Genomic DNA, 11,446 nt, shown 5'->3' on the forward strand with positions numbered 1-11,446 from the left:
ACTCCATGGTCCTTTCCCCTTTGATCTGCCTGGAGCAGGCCTGAGGAGCCCTCGCTGGGGCTGGAGCTCCCTGAGCTGCTCTCAGCGATACCTGTGACTGGTTTGATGCCTTTCCTGTAGCAGGTCTTTATCCAGCCCCGGGAGGTTTGTGACACGCTGGCGTGGCATGGAGTGTTTCCTCCTCAAAGGCAGCTCAGCTGCCCTTGGGAGCCTCTTTCCCCATCCGGCTCTGCTCTGGTACAGTTAAAGCAGCATTTCATGGCCAAACCCAGGGGCTTGGGGCTGTCAGCAGGAGGATGGCAGGGTGGCAAACTCTCTGATGTTCTGCTGGCCCTTTATGCCAGCCCAGGGAACCCAGGGCAGTGCTGGGACAGAAGTGGCTGAGAGGGCAGAGCTGTGCCAGGGTGCTCAGCACCTCTGGGCACCTTCATGGGCATCCTGTAGTGCCTTCATCGCCATCTCCATCCAACCTGTCCCAGTGCTCGGGGGGACTGAAGAGACCTGGGTGTCACTTGGAGCCTTCCTGAGGCTCCTGGGTCTCACTGCTGTTCCTGCCTGTGCAGTTCAGAGCCACCTGTGGGGCTGCCCACACCTCTGGCACTGCTCCCCTCTGGAGTGTCTGCTTTGCTGCAGGAAATTTTGGGGGAAAATCTGCATTTCCAGTAGGCTCTTCCTTCTGGCTTTATCGCCCTGGTTACTGTCCCTGCTGTTGGCTCTCTGTGCTGGGCAGTATTTCAGTGCACCAGGCACAGGGCAGGAGGGGGATAAGGAGGGGACAGACCCCATGGGGTTTACTGGGCAGAGCAGTGTCCCTTCTGTGCTGGTTTGGTTCGGGGCTTTTTGGCGAAAGGAAAAGCTGAAAAGCCTGCAGGTCTAATCCTTCTGCCACAGGAAGGAGCACAACCCAAAAATAATGTTACTGCAGGCAATAAAATTACACCAGTACAAACCAGTATGAGAGGCAGCGGAGTCGGTCCCACTCCTGCTCACATCTGCATGGTATTGACAGAGCTGAGCATGTCACTGAACCAATTTCCCTCGCAAGCTTTTGTCATCCATAGCACATTATGCGGAGATGAGACCAAGGTGACAAATGCAATAAAATAAACACTCGGATACTATGGTGATGGAGACCACGAAATGCCTGGATAGGAAAAAACAACAAAGCTTCGCTACAAGAGATAAGCAAAATAACCCCCGTGGCTCCTAATGCAAAGAAAGAACCAGAAGATATGATCAAGATTCCAGCCCAGAATCACTGAATCATGCAGTAGGATCTGTTATTGCTTCTGTAGATTTAGGAGCTGTGTGGCTGTAATGGAGTAATGGAGCCCCCATTATTTTTAACTCTTCTCTTGCCTCTTCCCAAGCCCTCAGTAGCAGCTGATTTATAGCTCTGTAGCTGAAAAGAGCTGAGCACAGCTCTCAAGGACCCTCGCAGATGATTTAGCTCTGAACAGGAGCCAGCAGGCACATTTGTATTTGTGATGGACGAAGATGGTTTTGGACAGCCCAGGTGCTCCTGGCAGCCCCGGCCGCCCGTGGCCTCTGCCCGTGCAGAGGTGAGGGGTGTGAGTCTCCCGTCTGCTCCACACTAACCTTTGTGCGTGAGCAGCAGAATCATGAATGCAGAAAGGACAGTTTTTTAAAGTGGACAAATCTCTCTAATCCCAGGAGCTGGAGCCCCAGGGAGCAGGCAGTGGAAGCTTTCCCTCCTGCTTGTGCAGTCTGCTGTACATAAACCATCTCCTGTGGGGTGATGCTGATTCCGCATTTCAGTCTCCTCTGCGGAGTGGGAACGATGAGATCCATTATGGGATGAAGGCAGCTTTAAATGGGTACCATCGATGGCTACACTTCAGGAAGCTCAGCTCCCTTTGTCTGTGCACGGAGCTGCTGGTTGTGCCCGTGTTGTCACTGAGGTTCCTCAGGGATTGTCTCCTCCAGCCCCTTCCCCAGCCACACACCCCATCCCCAGCAGGCTCAAAGCAGGACAAGGCAGAGACTACCAGGTTGTTTTGTCTTTTTTTTAATACAATGAATTGTTCTTAGGGAAACTGCAGCAAGGACAGGGTCTCTGGTCACCACACCAGTGGCTGTGCAGAGCCCAGATGTGAGGGGGGCAACATCATCTCCAAAGCCTTTTCCTTCTGCAGCTGGAGCAGGCACAGGGAAGCAGCCCCCAGCCCCCAGCTGCTCCATGGTTCTGTTTGAGAATACTGTAAATGCAAAATGTATTTTTCTTTGGTGCCTTCTAAAGGGTACAGCTGTCACTAGAGCAGCTCAGGCACAGGGTGCAGCCAGTGCAGTGTGAGATGGAGTATTCCCTTCTGTGACAGACACACTTTGGACAGGAGTTGGGAATTTTGCTGCATTTTGCTGCAGTCTTTCTTTGCAGATCTCTCCCTCTCTGTTTCTCTCCCTCTCTCTCTCTCCCTCTCTCGCACATTCACTCTCTTCCCTTTCTCCCTTCCCTGCTTTCATTGTTCCCATCTCACAAGCCAGTTTCTGCCTAAATTGCCTGACATTTACACTCAGTGAGACTGGGGAGTGTGGTCTCTGTACCAGTAGGTCTCTGTGATGCTATAGGGACACAGATCCTTTCATTACAAATAATTAATTTAGCTCTATATTGCATAACATCCTAAAAAGCTTTCTAGGGCAGTCTCATGCTAGCTGGATGCACAGTTCCCATCAATATTACATTACATTTGGGTACAACAGTTATGAAGTTTCATTAAAAATTTAATTTGTGGTTTAAAACTGCAGCATCCCCTTAAAAGTGTAGCAGAGAAACCATTCTGGCTGCTGGAGGACCGGACTGGCATTAGCCAAAATTGCAGGGAGAGCTGCAGAAGGGGCCTGGGATGGTGCTGATATTCCCTGCACAGGAATCCAGGGTTGGACTGGAGCGGGAGGGAGCTCGGGCTTGGCACTGGGCTGTGCCCCGGGTCCCGTTGGGCTCCTGCCCCCTGCGGTGCCTTTTGAGTAGGGAGTGAAGCTTTAACCTGTGCCTGAGTCTGCACAGGAGAGGCCTCAGCCCGTCCTCGCTGTGCCCCACGTGTGCCCATCTGGGGGTGGTTTTTGGGTGAGGACGGTGATGCCTGAGGAGCAGGGAACGAGCGGGATGTGTGCCCGGGGCTGTGGGGGGGGAGCTGAGAGCCGCGGGGCGGAGGACGCTGCCGGTGTCCATCGCAGCCATCCCTCTCCGGTGAGGATGGAGCGTCTCCTTCCCGGCAGCGGCGCGGGAGCAGCGCCCGTGTCATGTTTAGTTAATGAGGGTTCGCTGTGACGCCTCGGCAGCGGAGCTGAATGGAGGCAGCTTCCCACATCCCACATCCGCCTCGCCGCCTCAGAATTGATTTGTGCAGGAATTCCCCCCTGTCTGCACACACACACGTCAGAGAAGCCAGCAGCTTTTCCTCCCAGACCATCCCTCAAGTCGTTTTTCAGCTCTGTCTGGATTTTCCTGCAGTAGGAGAAAGCGAGGTGCCAGCTGTGGGATGGATCCTGGCTGTGGGATGGATCCCCGGCTGTGGGATGGATCCCGGCTGTGGGATGGATCTCAGCTGTGGGGTAGATCCCCAGCTGTGGGATGGATCCTGGCTGTGGGATGGATCCCCGGCTGTGGGATGGATCCCGGCTGTGGGATGGATCTCAGCTGTGGGGTAGATCCCCAGCTGTGGGATGGATCCTGGCTGTGGGATGGATCCCCGGCTGTGGGATGGATCCCGGCTGTGGGATGGATCTCAGCTGTGGGGTAGATCCCCAGCTGTGGGATGGATCCTGGCTGTGGGATGGATCCCCGGCTGTGGGATGGATCCCGGCTGTGGGATGGATCTCAGCTGTGGGGTAGATCCCCAGCTGTGGGATGGATCCTGGCTGTGGGATGGATCCCCGGCTGTGGGATGGATCCCGGCTGTGGGATGGATCTCAGCTGTGGGGTAGATCCCCAGCTGTGGGATGGATCCTGGCTGTGGGATGGATCCCCGGCTGTGGGATGGATCCCGGCTGTGGGATGGATCTCAGCTGTGGGGTAGATCCCCAGCTGTGGGATGGATCCTGGCTGTGGGATGGATCCCCGGCTGTGGGATGGATCCCGGCTGTGGGATGGATCTCAGCTGTGGGGTAGATCCCCAGCTGTGGGATGGATCCTGGCTGTGGGATGGATCTCAGCCCCCCTGTAGGACACGGCCCTCCCATCCTGCCCAGGTGCTGGGACTGGCCCTGCTGCTCCTGGCCCTGGCACAGGGATGCTCCGGCCGGGAGTGTTGCCTGTGGGGTCTCGCAGAGCTCGGGCCTGTGGGGTCTCACAGAGCTCGGGCTCTCTGCAGCACCCACAGGTGACAAATGGGAACTCCGTGTGTTACAAACCCCACATTTGTCATTTCGCCCCTGTCCAGCAAACAAGGGGGAATTTGCAGCCAGGGTGAGGAGTTTCAGAAGTCAGCACCGTGCTGGTGTTTGCTGTTGGTCTGCGGAGATCACTTCCCCTCCCCCAGTGAGGATGATAATGGGGAGTGGGTTCCTAAATCCCTTAAGCTTCTTTGATAGCTTCAATATTTATCTGTAATCCTGCTGGTGCTTCTGAACAGACACAGCTCTGTGTCCCTGTTGCTCTGGAGCTTCTTCCCACCTTGCAATGTTCCCTTTTCGTGGCAGAAGAGGCAGGGCATGATGAGGAGGAAACATCAAAAGCCGGTGACACTGCTGTGCCCTAGTTTTTTCCATGATTATTTATTACTTTGCAGTCTCTTGCTCCTTTTCTCCCACGCCCTCTGTTGTGTTCTGTTAATGGGCTGTGGTGGGGTGACCTGGGCTGGGTGCCCCCAAAGCTGCTCCATCACTCCCTGCTCAGCTGAGGGGGAGAGAAAATAGAGCAAAAGGCTCGTGGGACAAGATAAGGGCAGGAAGAAATCCCTCAGCAATCACCACCACGGGCAAACAGACTGGACGTGGGGAAATTAGTTTGTTACCAATCAAATCAGAGTAGGATAATGAGAAATAAAAACTAAATTTAAAACAGCTTCCCCTCACCCTTCCCTTCTTCCTGGACTCATCTTCACTCCCAAATCCTCTCCCTCCTCCCCCGCAGCGACAGAGAGGGGTGAGGAGCAGGGGCTCTGGGCAGTTCATGCCGTGATGTCTCTGCTGCTCCTTCCTCCTCTCACTCTGCCTCTGCTCCAGCCTGGGCTCCTCTAGGGTCACGTAAGTCACCCCTGTAGCCCCCTCCTACCAAGACCTTGTCACACAAACCCCAAATACATCTCTGGAGACTGGGAATGCTTCCATGGCCAGCTTTGGGATGGAGGAGATGGATGTGTGGCAGGACAAGCCCGGAAGGAGTTCCAAGTGCACGTGGGGCACACGGATGCCCAGCCTGGGTCAGACAGGTGGATGTGCAAGCACAGGGACAGGGATCAGGGATCGGGGAGCTGGGGGCTGATCTCTGCTCCCAAACAAGGGGAAGCTGGAGCAGGGACAGTGAGGTTTGGAGAGGCAGCACTGCCCAGAGCTCTGGTCCTGCATGCTGGGTGAGGGATCTGATTGCGCCAGGGTCAATTCGTGTTTATGCCTGTGAGGGTTCAGAGTTAAAGCACAGAAGGTTTTCAAGCCAGGATGGAGAAAACCACTCCAAGGCAACAGGGATTCCCTGTGTTTGCTGCTGGGAGGGCTGACCCCGAGCTGGCGTGCAGCTTTTAGTGGGGAAAGGTCTCTCAGGACACGGAGATTCTTTGCAGAGAGGCTCCATTAGGGCTGGGGGGGCATCGATTCTTGTACAAGGTCGGAGGCTCCAGAAGCTGCAGAGAGACTGAGTGTGACCGGAAAGGCCCAGGAGCTGCTTCCAGGCACTGAGTGAAGCTGGAGACGCTTTGGCTGCTGCGTGCAGCTGGCACTTCCTGAGCTGGAGATGCAGGGGATGGCAGGGGTCCAGCCAGCTCTGACCCCCTGGGATGGCAGTGGGAGCCTCAACACAGCTCTTGTTAGGGTGAGAGATGGGCTGGCAGAACTCTGGGCTCCTGCACACCTGGCAGGAGCACATTTGGTTCATGGTTTTTCATGCTGGAATTGCAATTCCATCCCCGCTCCTGAGGGCTGGCGCTGCCCGGCTGTGCAGTGGTGACATTGTCAGGGGTGCTCTGGGGGAAAATTGCCTCGTGCTGTGCCTTCCTAAGGCTCTTCTGCTTGGGAAATGCAAAATAAATTAGTCGTGAATCCAGAGCCTGCTGGCCCTGCTGCAGTGTTTCCAGGGACAGGAACTCTTGGGGAAGTGGAGTAAGCGTGTTGTCCGTGCCACAGCCTGACTGTTCCATCAGCAGGGGAATGGGAGTCCTCAGTCTGCTATAAACTCATATTTAGATTTATACAGTGTGTGTTTGGCCATGTAAAGCCTTTACCTCCCTGCTGGGCGGATACTCCCCAGCGAAAGTGACAGAAGTTTGTGTGGGTGTTCATCCCTCTGCCATTAATTGTAATCAGACTGGTCACACTGTGCCTCATCACCCCGCTGGATCTCAGCAGTAAGCGCACGAGCCATGAAACCCACCAAGACTTAGGAAATAGACGTTGATCAGAGTGGCACTCTGCACCTGGGATCCGGGTTTGAGATACCCCACGCATGAGGAAAAGGTTTCAACTGATGGATTTAATGGGAATGGTCTATTCATGCTGATTCCACAGGTAATTGCATTTCCCAAATGTAGGAAGAGATTTTTGGGTTCCTCTATCAAAAACAATGTTACTGGTTAATGCTCCAAAAGTGACCCAGGCTGGATTTCTCCATTCTGGGATCCTTCTGGTGGGATCCCAATCTTTTGGTGGTTGCCTCTCTTATCACAGATCATCAAACCAAACCTGTTCTGATTCTGGTTCCGATTCCAAAGCAGCCTCTGCATCACTGGGCTGGCATTTCCACAGGCAGCTCCATGAAATAGCTTCCAGATTCCCAAGCCCCAAGTGAAGACAGTATGACAAATCCCTGTAAAATGCTGAATTATTTCTTACCAGCCCGTTCCACCCAGCCTAAAGGAAGTGTCAAGTCCTGTCCGGCCGGTGGGAAGGTGGCCTTGGCAAGGGGCTGCAAAAAGAAACCAGGACTTTTGGGCTGAATGCTTTTACCAGGCCAGCAGAATTCCCTGGCTCCCATTCCCGGAGCATTGGGGTGGTTTTGTCGCTGAGTCAGAGGCGATACCGATCTGCGACAGCGACATGGTGTTTAAGGAAACATTTCTGCGCTTAATAATGAGAAAAGCAGAGAATATCTGCCGAGGTGACATCGATCACGTGTTGTTAAACACACATAGCCCGATCACCTCGCAAATTACCCGGCCTGCGAGGAGACAAAGGGAGATAATGATAACGGATGAGCTGCGGGGCTGCAGCGTCGCGGAGATGGATGGCCGGGCGCTTTGAGAACTCTATTAACAGCTCCTCCAAACTCTCCAATCCATCGCGTCCCCACCGTATTGAGCGCAGCTTCGCTCAGGCTTTATGAGAAAAACAGCTCCATTAAGCAGCCAATTTTTGTCAGTCTGCGGAGGGGTCATTTAAGTCTCCCCCGTGCCGGCGGGAGCACAGAAATCTTTACGTTTGTTGTGAACTGAAGTCGCCTTTGGGGTCAAACGCGGCGGCTGCTTCACGGTCTAAATGACTTCTAACTTGTGTACTACCTGGAATCCCAGGGTGTCAAATACACTCATTAACTAAACTCTACAGCTTCTGAGTCATCCGGAAACTTGCCCTTTTATAGTTCAGTGGAGGCAAAGCGAACAGATAAAACTCCCAAATTTTCTGCTTCCAAAAGCTGCATCACCTCTCTTTTCTCCCTCTCTTTTTGTCCTTGGTGAAAAACTCCCCCTGACGCCAAAGTGCTTCTTCCATTAAAAAAGCAAGGAGAGATTTTTGACCTAGTATTTATTCTGGCCTTTTCAACATGAATAGAGAACATGAATCCCTGTCATCTTCCCACTGGATGCTGCTAACTGAGATGCCACTTTACACCTATTTTATGTCTCCCATATTTTTAAGGCAGTTTGACTGTGCTCAAAAGAGCACATCCCATCACATCAGGGGCTGGAGCACTGCAGAACAACTGGCGTGGGAAGAGGAGGCTCAGGGGGGACCTTCTCACTCCCTAAAACTCCCTGACAGGAGCGTGCAGCCAGGGTGGGTCGGGCTCTGCTCCCACGGAACAACAGGACAAGAGGAAATGGCCTCAAGTTGTGCCAGGGGAGGTTTAGGTTGGATATTGGGGAAAATTTCTTACACCAAAAGGATTGTCCAGCCCTGGCACAGCTGCGCAAGGCAGTGATGGAGTCCCCATCCCTGGAGGGATCTAAAGGCCTTGTGGCACCTGGGAACATGGTCAGTGCTGGGGAATGGTTGGACTTGATGGTCTCTGAGGGCTTCTCCAGCCCAAAAGATTCTGTGATTCTCACCCTGGTTCTTGTCTGGGCGGGGACAGCCTCACTTTTCTGTTCCCTCCAGCCACTGCCCCGGTCCCTGTGCTTGGAAAGCCGGAGCTGCAGCAGGAGCTGCTGCCCTGCTCCGGGAGCACCTGTGGCAGGTGGGGACCAGGCGCCGCAGCAAACCCCACCTGACAGGTTCGGTGCTCCAACTGCTGCTGCTCCCGGCTCGGGGAAGCGCCGGTGCCTGTGTGAGGACACGATTCCTCCCCTGCAGTGAACAGGCAGCGCGTTGGGAGAGCCAGGAATAGTCGCGTCTGTTCTGTCTCGCAGAGGAGGTCACTGGGAGGCTTTCACGAGACGGGGAGTCAATTTTGTGAATCATGTTTTGATGTGTATTGGATTTGGCACATAACAGCACCCGCCCCCTTCTCACCTGCCTCCCGATCCCGTCCTCCCCAGGCTCCCATTCCCGTTCCCAGCCCCGAGTCTCCGACTCACATTTGCTGTGAAGGAAGGAAGGAAGGAAGTCTGTGTGCTGCACATGCATAAATAATACAGCTGAAGTCAGACTTAGTTAAAAATAGATATTCTTCCTAATAAATATTTTACCTACTGTCTTTAGGCTGTAAAGCTCCCCTGACTGAAGTGCTAAAACAAATCTTGTTGTTGGCCCCTAAATGCCTAAAACACCCCCTGTGCCAGCAGTGCTGGGCTGAGGGGCTGCTGTGGGGAAGGAGCATGGTCACCTGCACACACGGGGACACCAGCACCTGCCCTCAGAGCCTCAGGAAAGGTGGCCTGGGCACCTTTTGGCTCCAAGAAGGGACCTTTGCATCCAACTGACTCATTTGGTGACCTGTGAGTTTGACTAATGAAAGCGAAAGATAAGATCTCTCATGATATTTATGAGTAACATTCTTCTTTCCATATCTTTATTTCTTCCTGCCCAGAAGTGGAATTAGAATTAGGTGGCTGAATAAGGCAAAACAAAGGACATTGACGGAGCTTGAGATAGGAGGATTTTTCATTAAAAAGAGTGACAGGTGGGAGAATGTGTCCAAGTGTGTTTCTGGAAGATAACCCTGCAGTTTGGGTTTAGGGCATAACTCACTGTGCCTTACCTGACATGCTGTTTCCAGTCCTCGGATTCCCTGGGAACAAGGGGGCAATTTCATATTCTGCCCGGAACCCGGGGCTGCAGGGTTGACTTTGCATGGAAAGGGGGCTCCTGAAGGCAGCACTGGCACCACATCTGCCCTGGCACGGAGCCCTGGCAGCAGGGAATCCTGGCCAGCAGTGCTGGGAAAGGGAGCAATAAACAGGAGAGGGTGGATCCCACGGGAACAGTGGAGTGGAGAGGCCAGAGCGAGATCCTGTGGGAAGTGCTGTCTGTGCCCATGGAGCAGGGCAGGGCTGATGGTTCCCATCCCACAGCCAAGGCATCCCTGCTCAGCTGAGCCCTCCCTGTCCCTGTCCCCTGGAGCCTGGGCAGGTGAGCCCAGCAGCGGAGCTGGGCAGGGTGGAGGCACCTCAGAGAAGCCCCTGAAGTGACGGGAAGGACGTGGTGGTGAGGGGATGAGGGAGCACACGGCTCTCGCAGGCCTGGCTGGCGGGGAACAGGCTCCTGAGCCGCCCTGCCCGGGCAGGGACTGAGGCAGATGCGCTGTGCCCGCTGCCAGCTGTGTCCTTCACGGGGATTTCTGGCGGCAGCTCCGCAGCACGTTCGGGCAGGGCTGGCGCCGGGCCTGGCACACGCTGCCCAGAGCTGCGGGAGCCGGGATTAGGGTCCATCTGTGCAGCCCCGGGCGCTGGATTTGCCGCCCTGGGCGCTCCAGGGACTGGGATTTTTTCAGGTGGAGTGTTGGGATTGGTACCTCTGACCCTGACACGGCGGGAGGTTGGAAAAAGATTTTTAAGGTCCCTTCCAACCCAAAGCATTCCAGAATTCTGTAATTCTCTGATTTTGTGTGCCTTCTGTTGAGGAATTCATTAAAGGTTAGCAGAAACACAGCCATAAGCATTTTCTGCAGCCTGGCAGCTCATTCTGATAACAATCATGCAGTTATGATCAGCCATCAGCACAAAGCACCACGAAGCAATGAATCGGCTCCGCAGGAAAGGGAAGGAGCAAAAGCAAATGTTGGCCACCCCAAGAAACATTACTTGCCAGTCTTCCAATCTACTGCAAAGAAAGGTCTTCGCATTTAAAATATTCCAGGAGTGTAAACACACAGAAAGTGTTTATGAAAATTAATGGATCTGTAAATCAAATTACACGTGTATTCTTTCATTTCTACTTTGAAATAATTTTTACATGTTCAAGTATTACAAATATGAATGTGGTGGAGCTCGATTACTGCCAGGAGCAAACACTGAGGAACTTCATTAGCAGCAATATTTGATATTCATTAACCTTCCATTTAACAGCAAGGAGGATCTATGCCTGAAATACCTCATCTGCCTTTCCTCATGCGTAGAGTGAACATGAATTAGACAGCTGCTGGCCAAATTTCACCACTCTCCTGCTTTTTTGCCCCAGAAAAAATGACCACACGATACAAATGGAAGTGAGGACCAGGAACAGGCGTGGCCGGATTGGTACCTGTGCCTGGGTGTGCTTGGACCACCAGGACACACCAGTGTGAGGCTCCCACTGCTCCGAGCCAGCAGCTCGGCGTCAGGGATCGATTGTCAGCTTTATGTGAGGTGAATCTCACCGGGTCTGTGGGGAGGGCAGCCGGGCCGGGCGCTGTGTGTGGGGCTGCTCCCTGCTGGCGTCCGGGGAGGGCCCGGACCTGGCACTCGGTGCTCTGGGTTGGTGGCAAGGTGGGGATGGGGCACAGCCTGGACTCGATGCTCTAGGAGGTCTTTTCCAACCTCGGTGATCCTGGGATTCTGGATTCCCGCGCCGTCCCCATCGAAACGCGCCGTCACCGTGGCAACGCGCTGTCACCAGGGCAACGCGGCGGAGCGCGCGGCGCGGCGTGTCCCGCGCGGCGGCCCGTACCGCGAGGCATTGTGGGCCGGGCAAGATGGCC

Source organism: Corvus brachyrhynchos, unplaced genomic scaffold, assembly GCF_000691975.1.
Source record: "Corvus brachyrhynchos isolate BGI_N302 unplaced genomic scaffold, ASM69197v1 scaffold340, whole genome shotgun sequence".
Taxonomy (NCBI): domain Eukaryota; kingdom Metazoa; phylum Chordata; class Aves; order Passeriformes; family Corvidae; genus Corvus; species Corvus brachyrhynchos.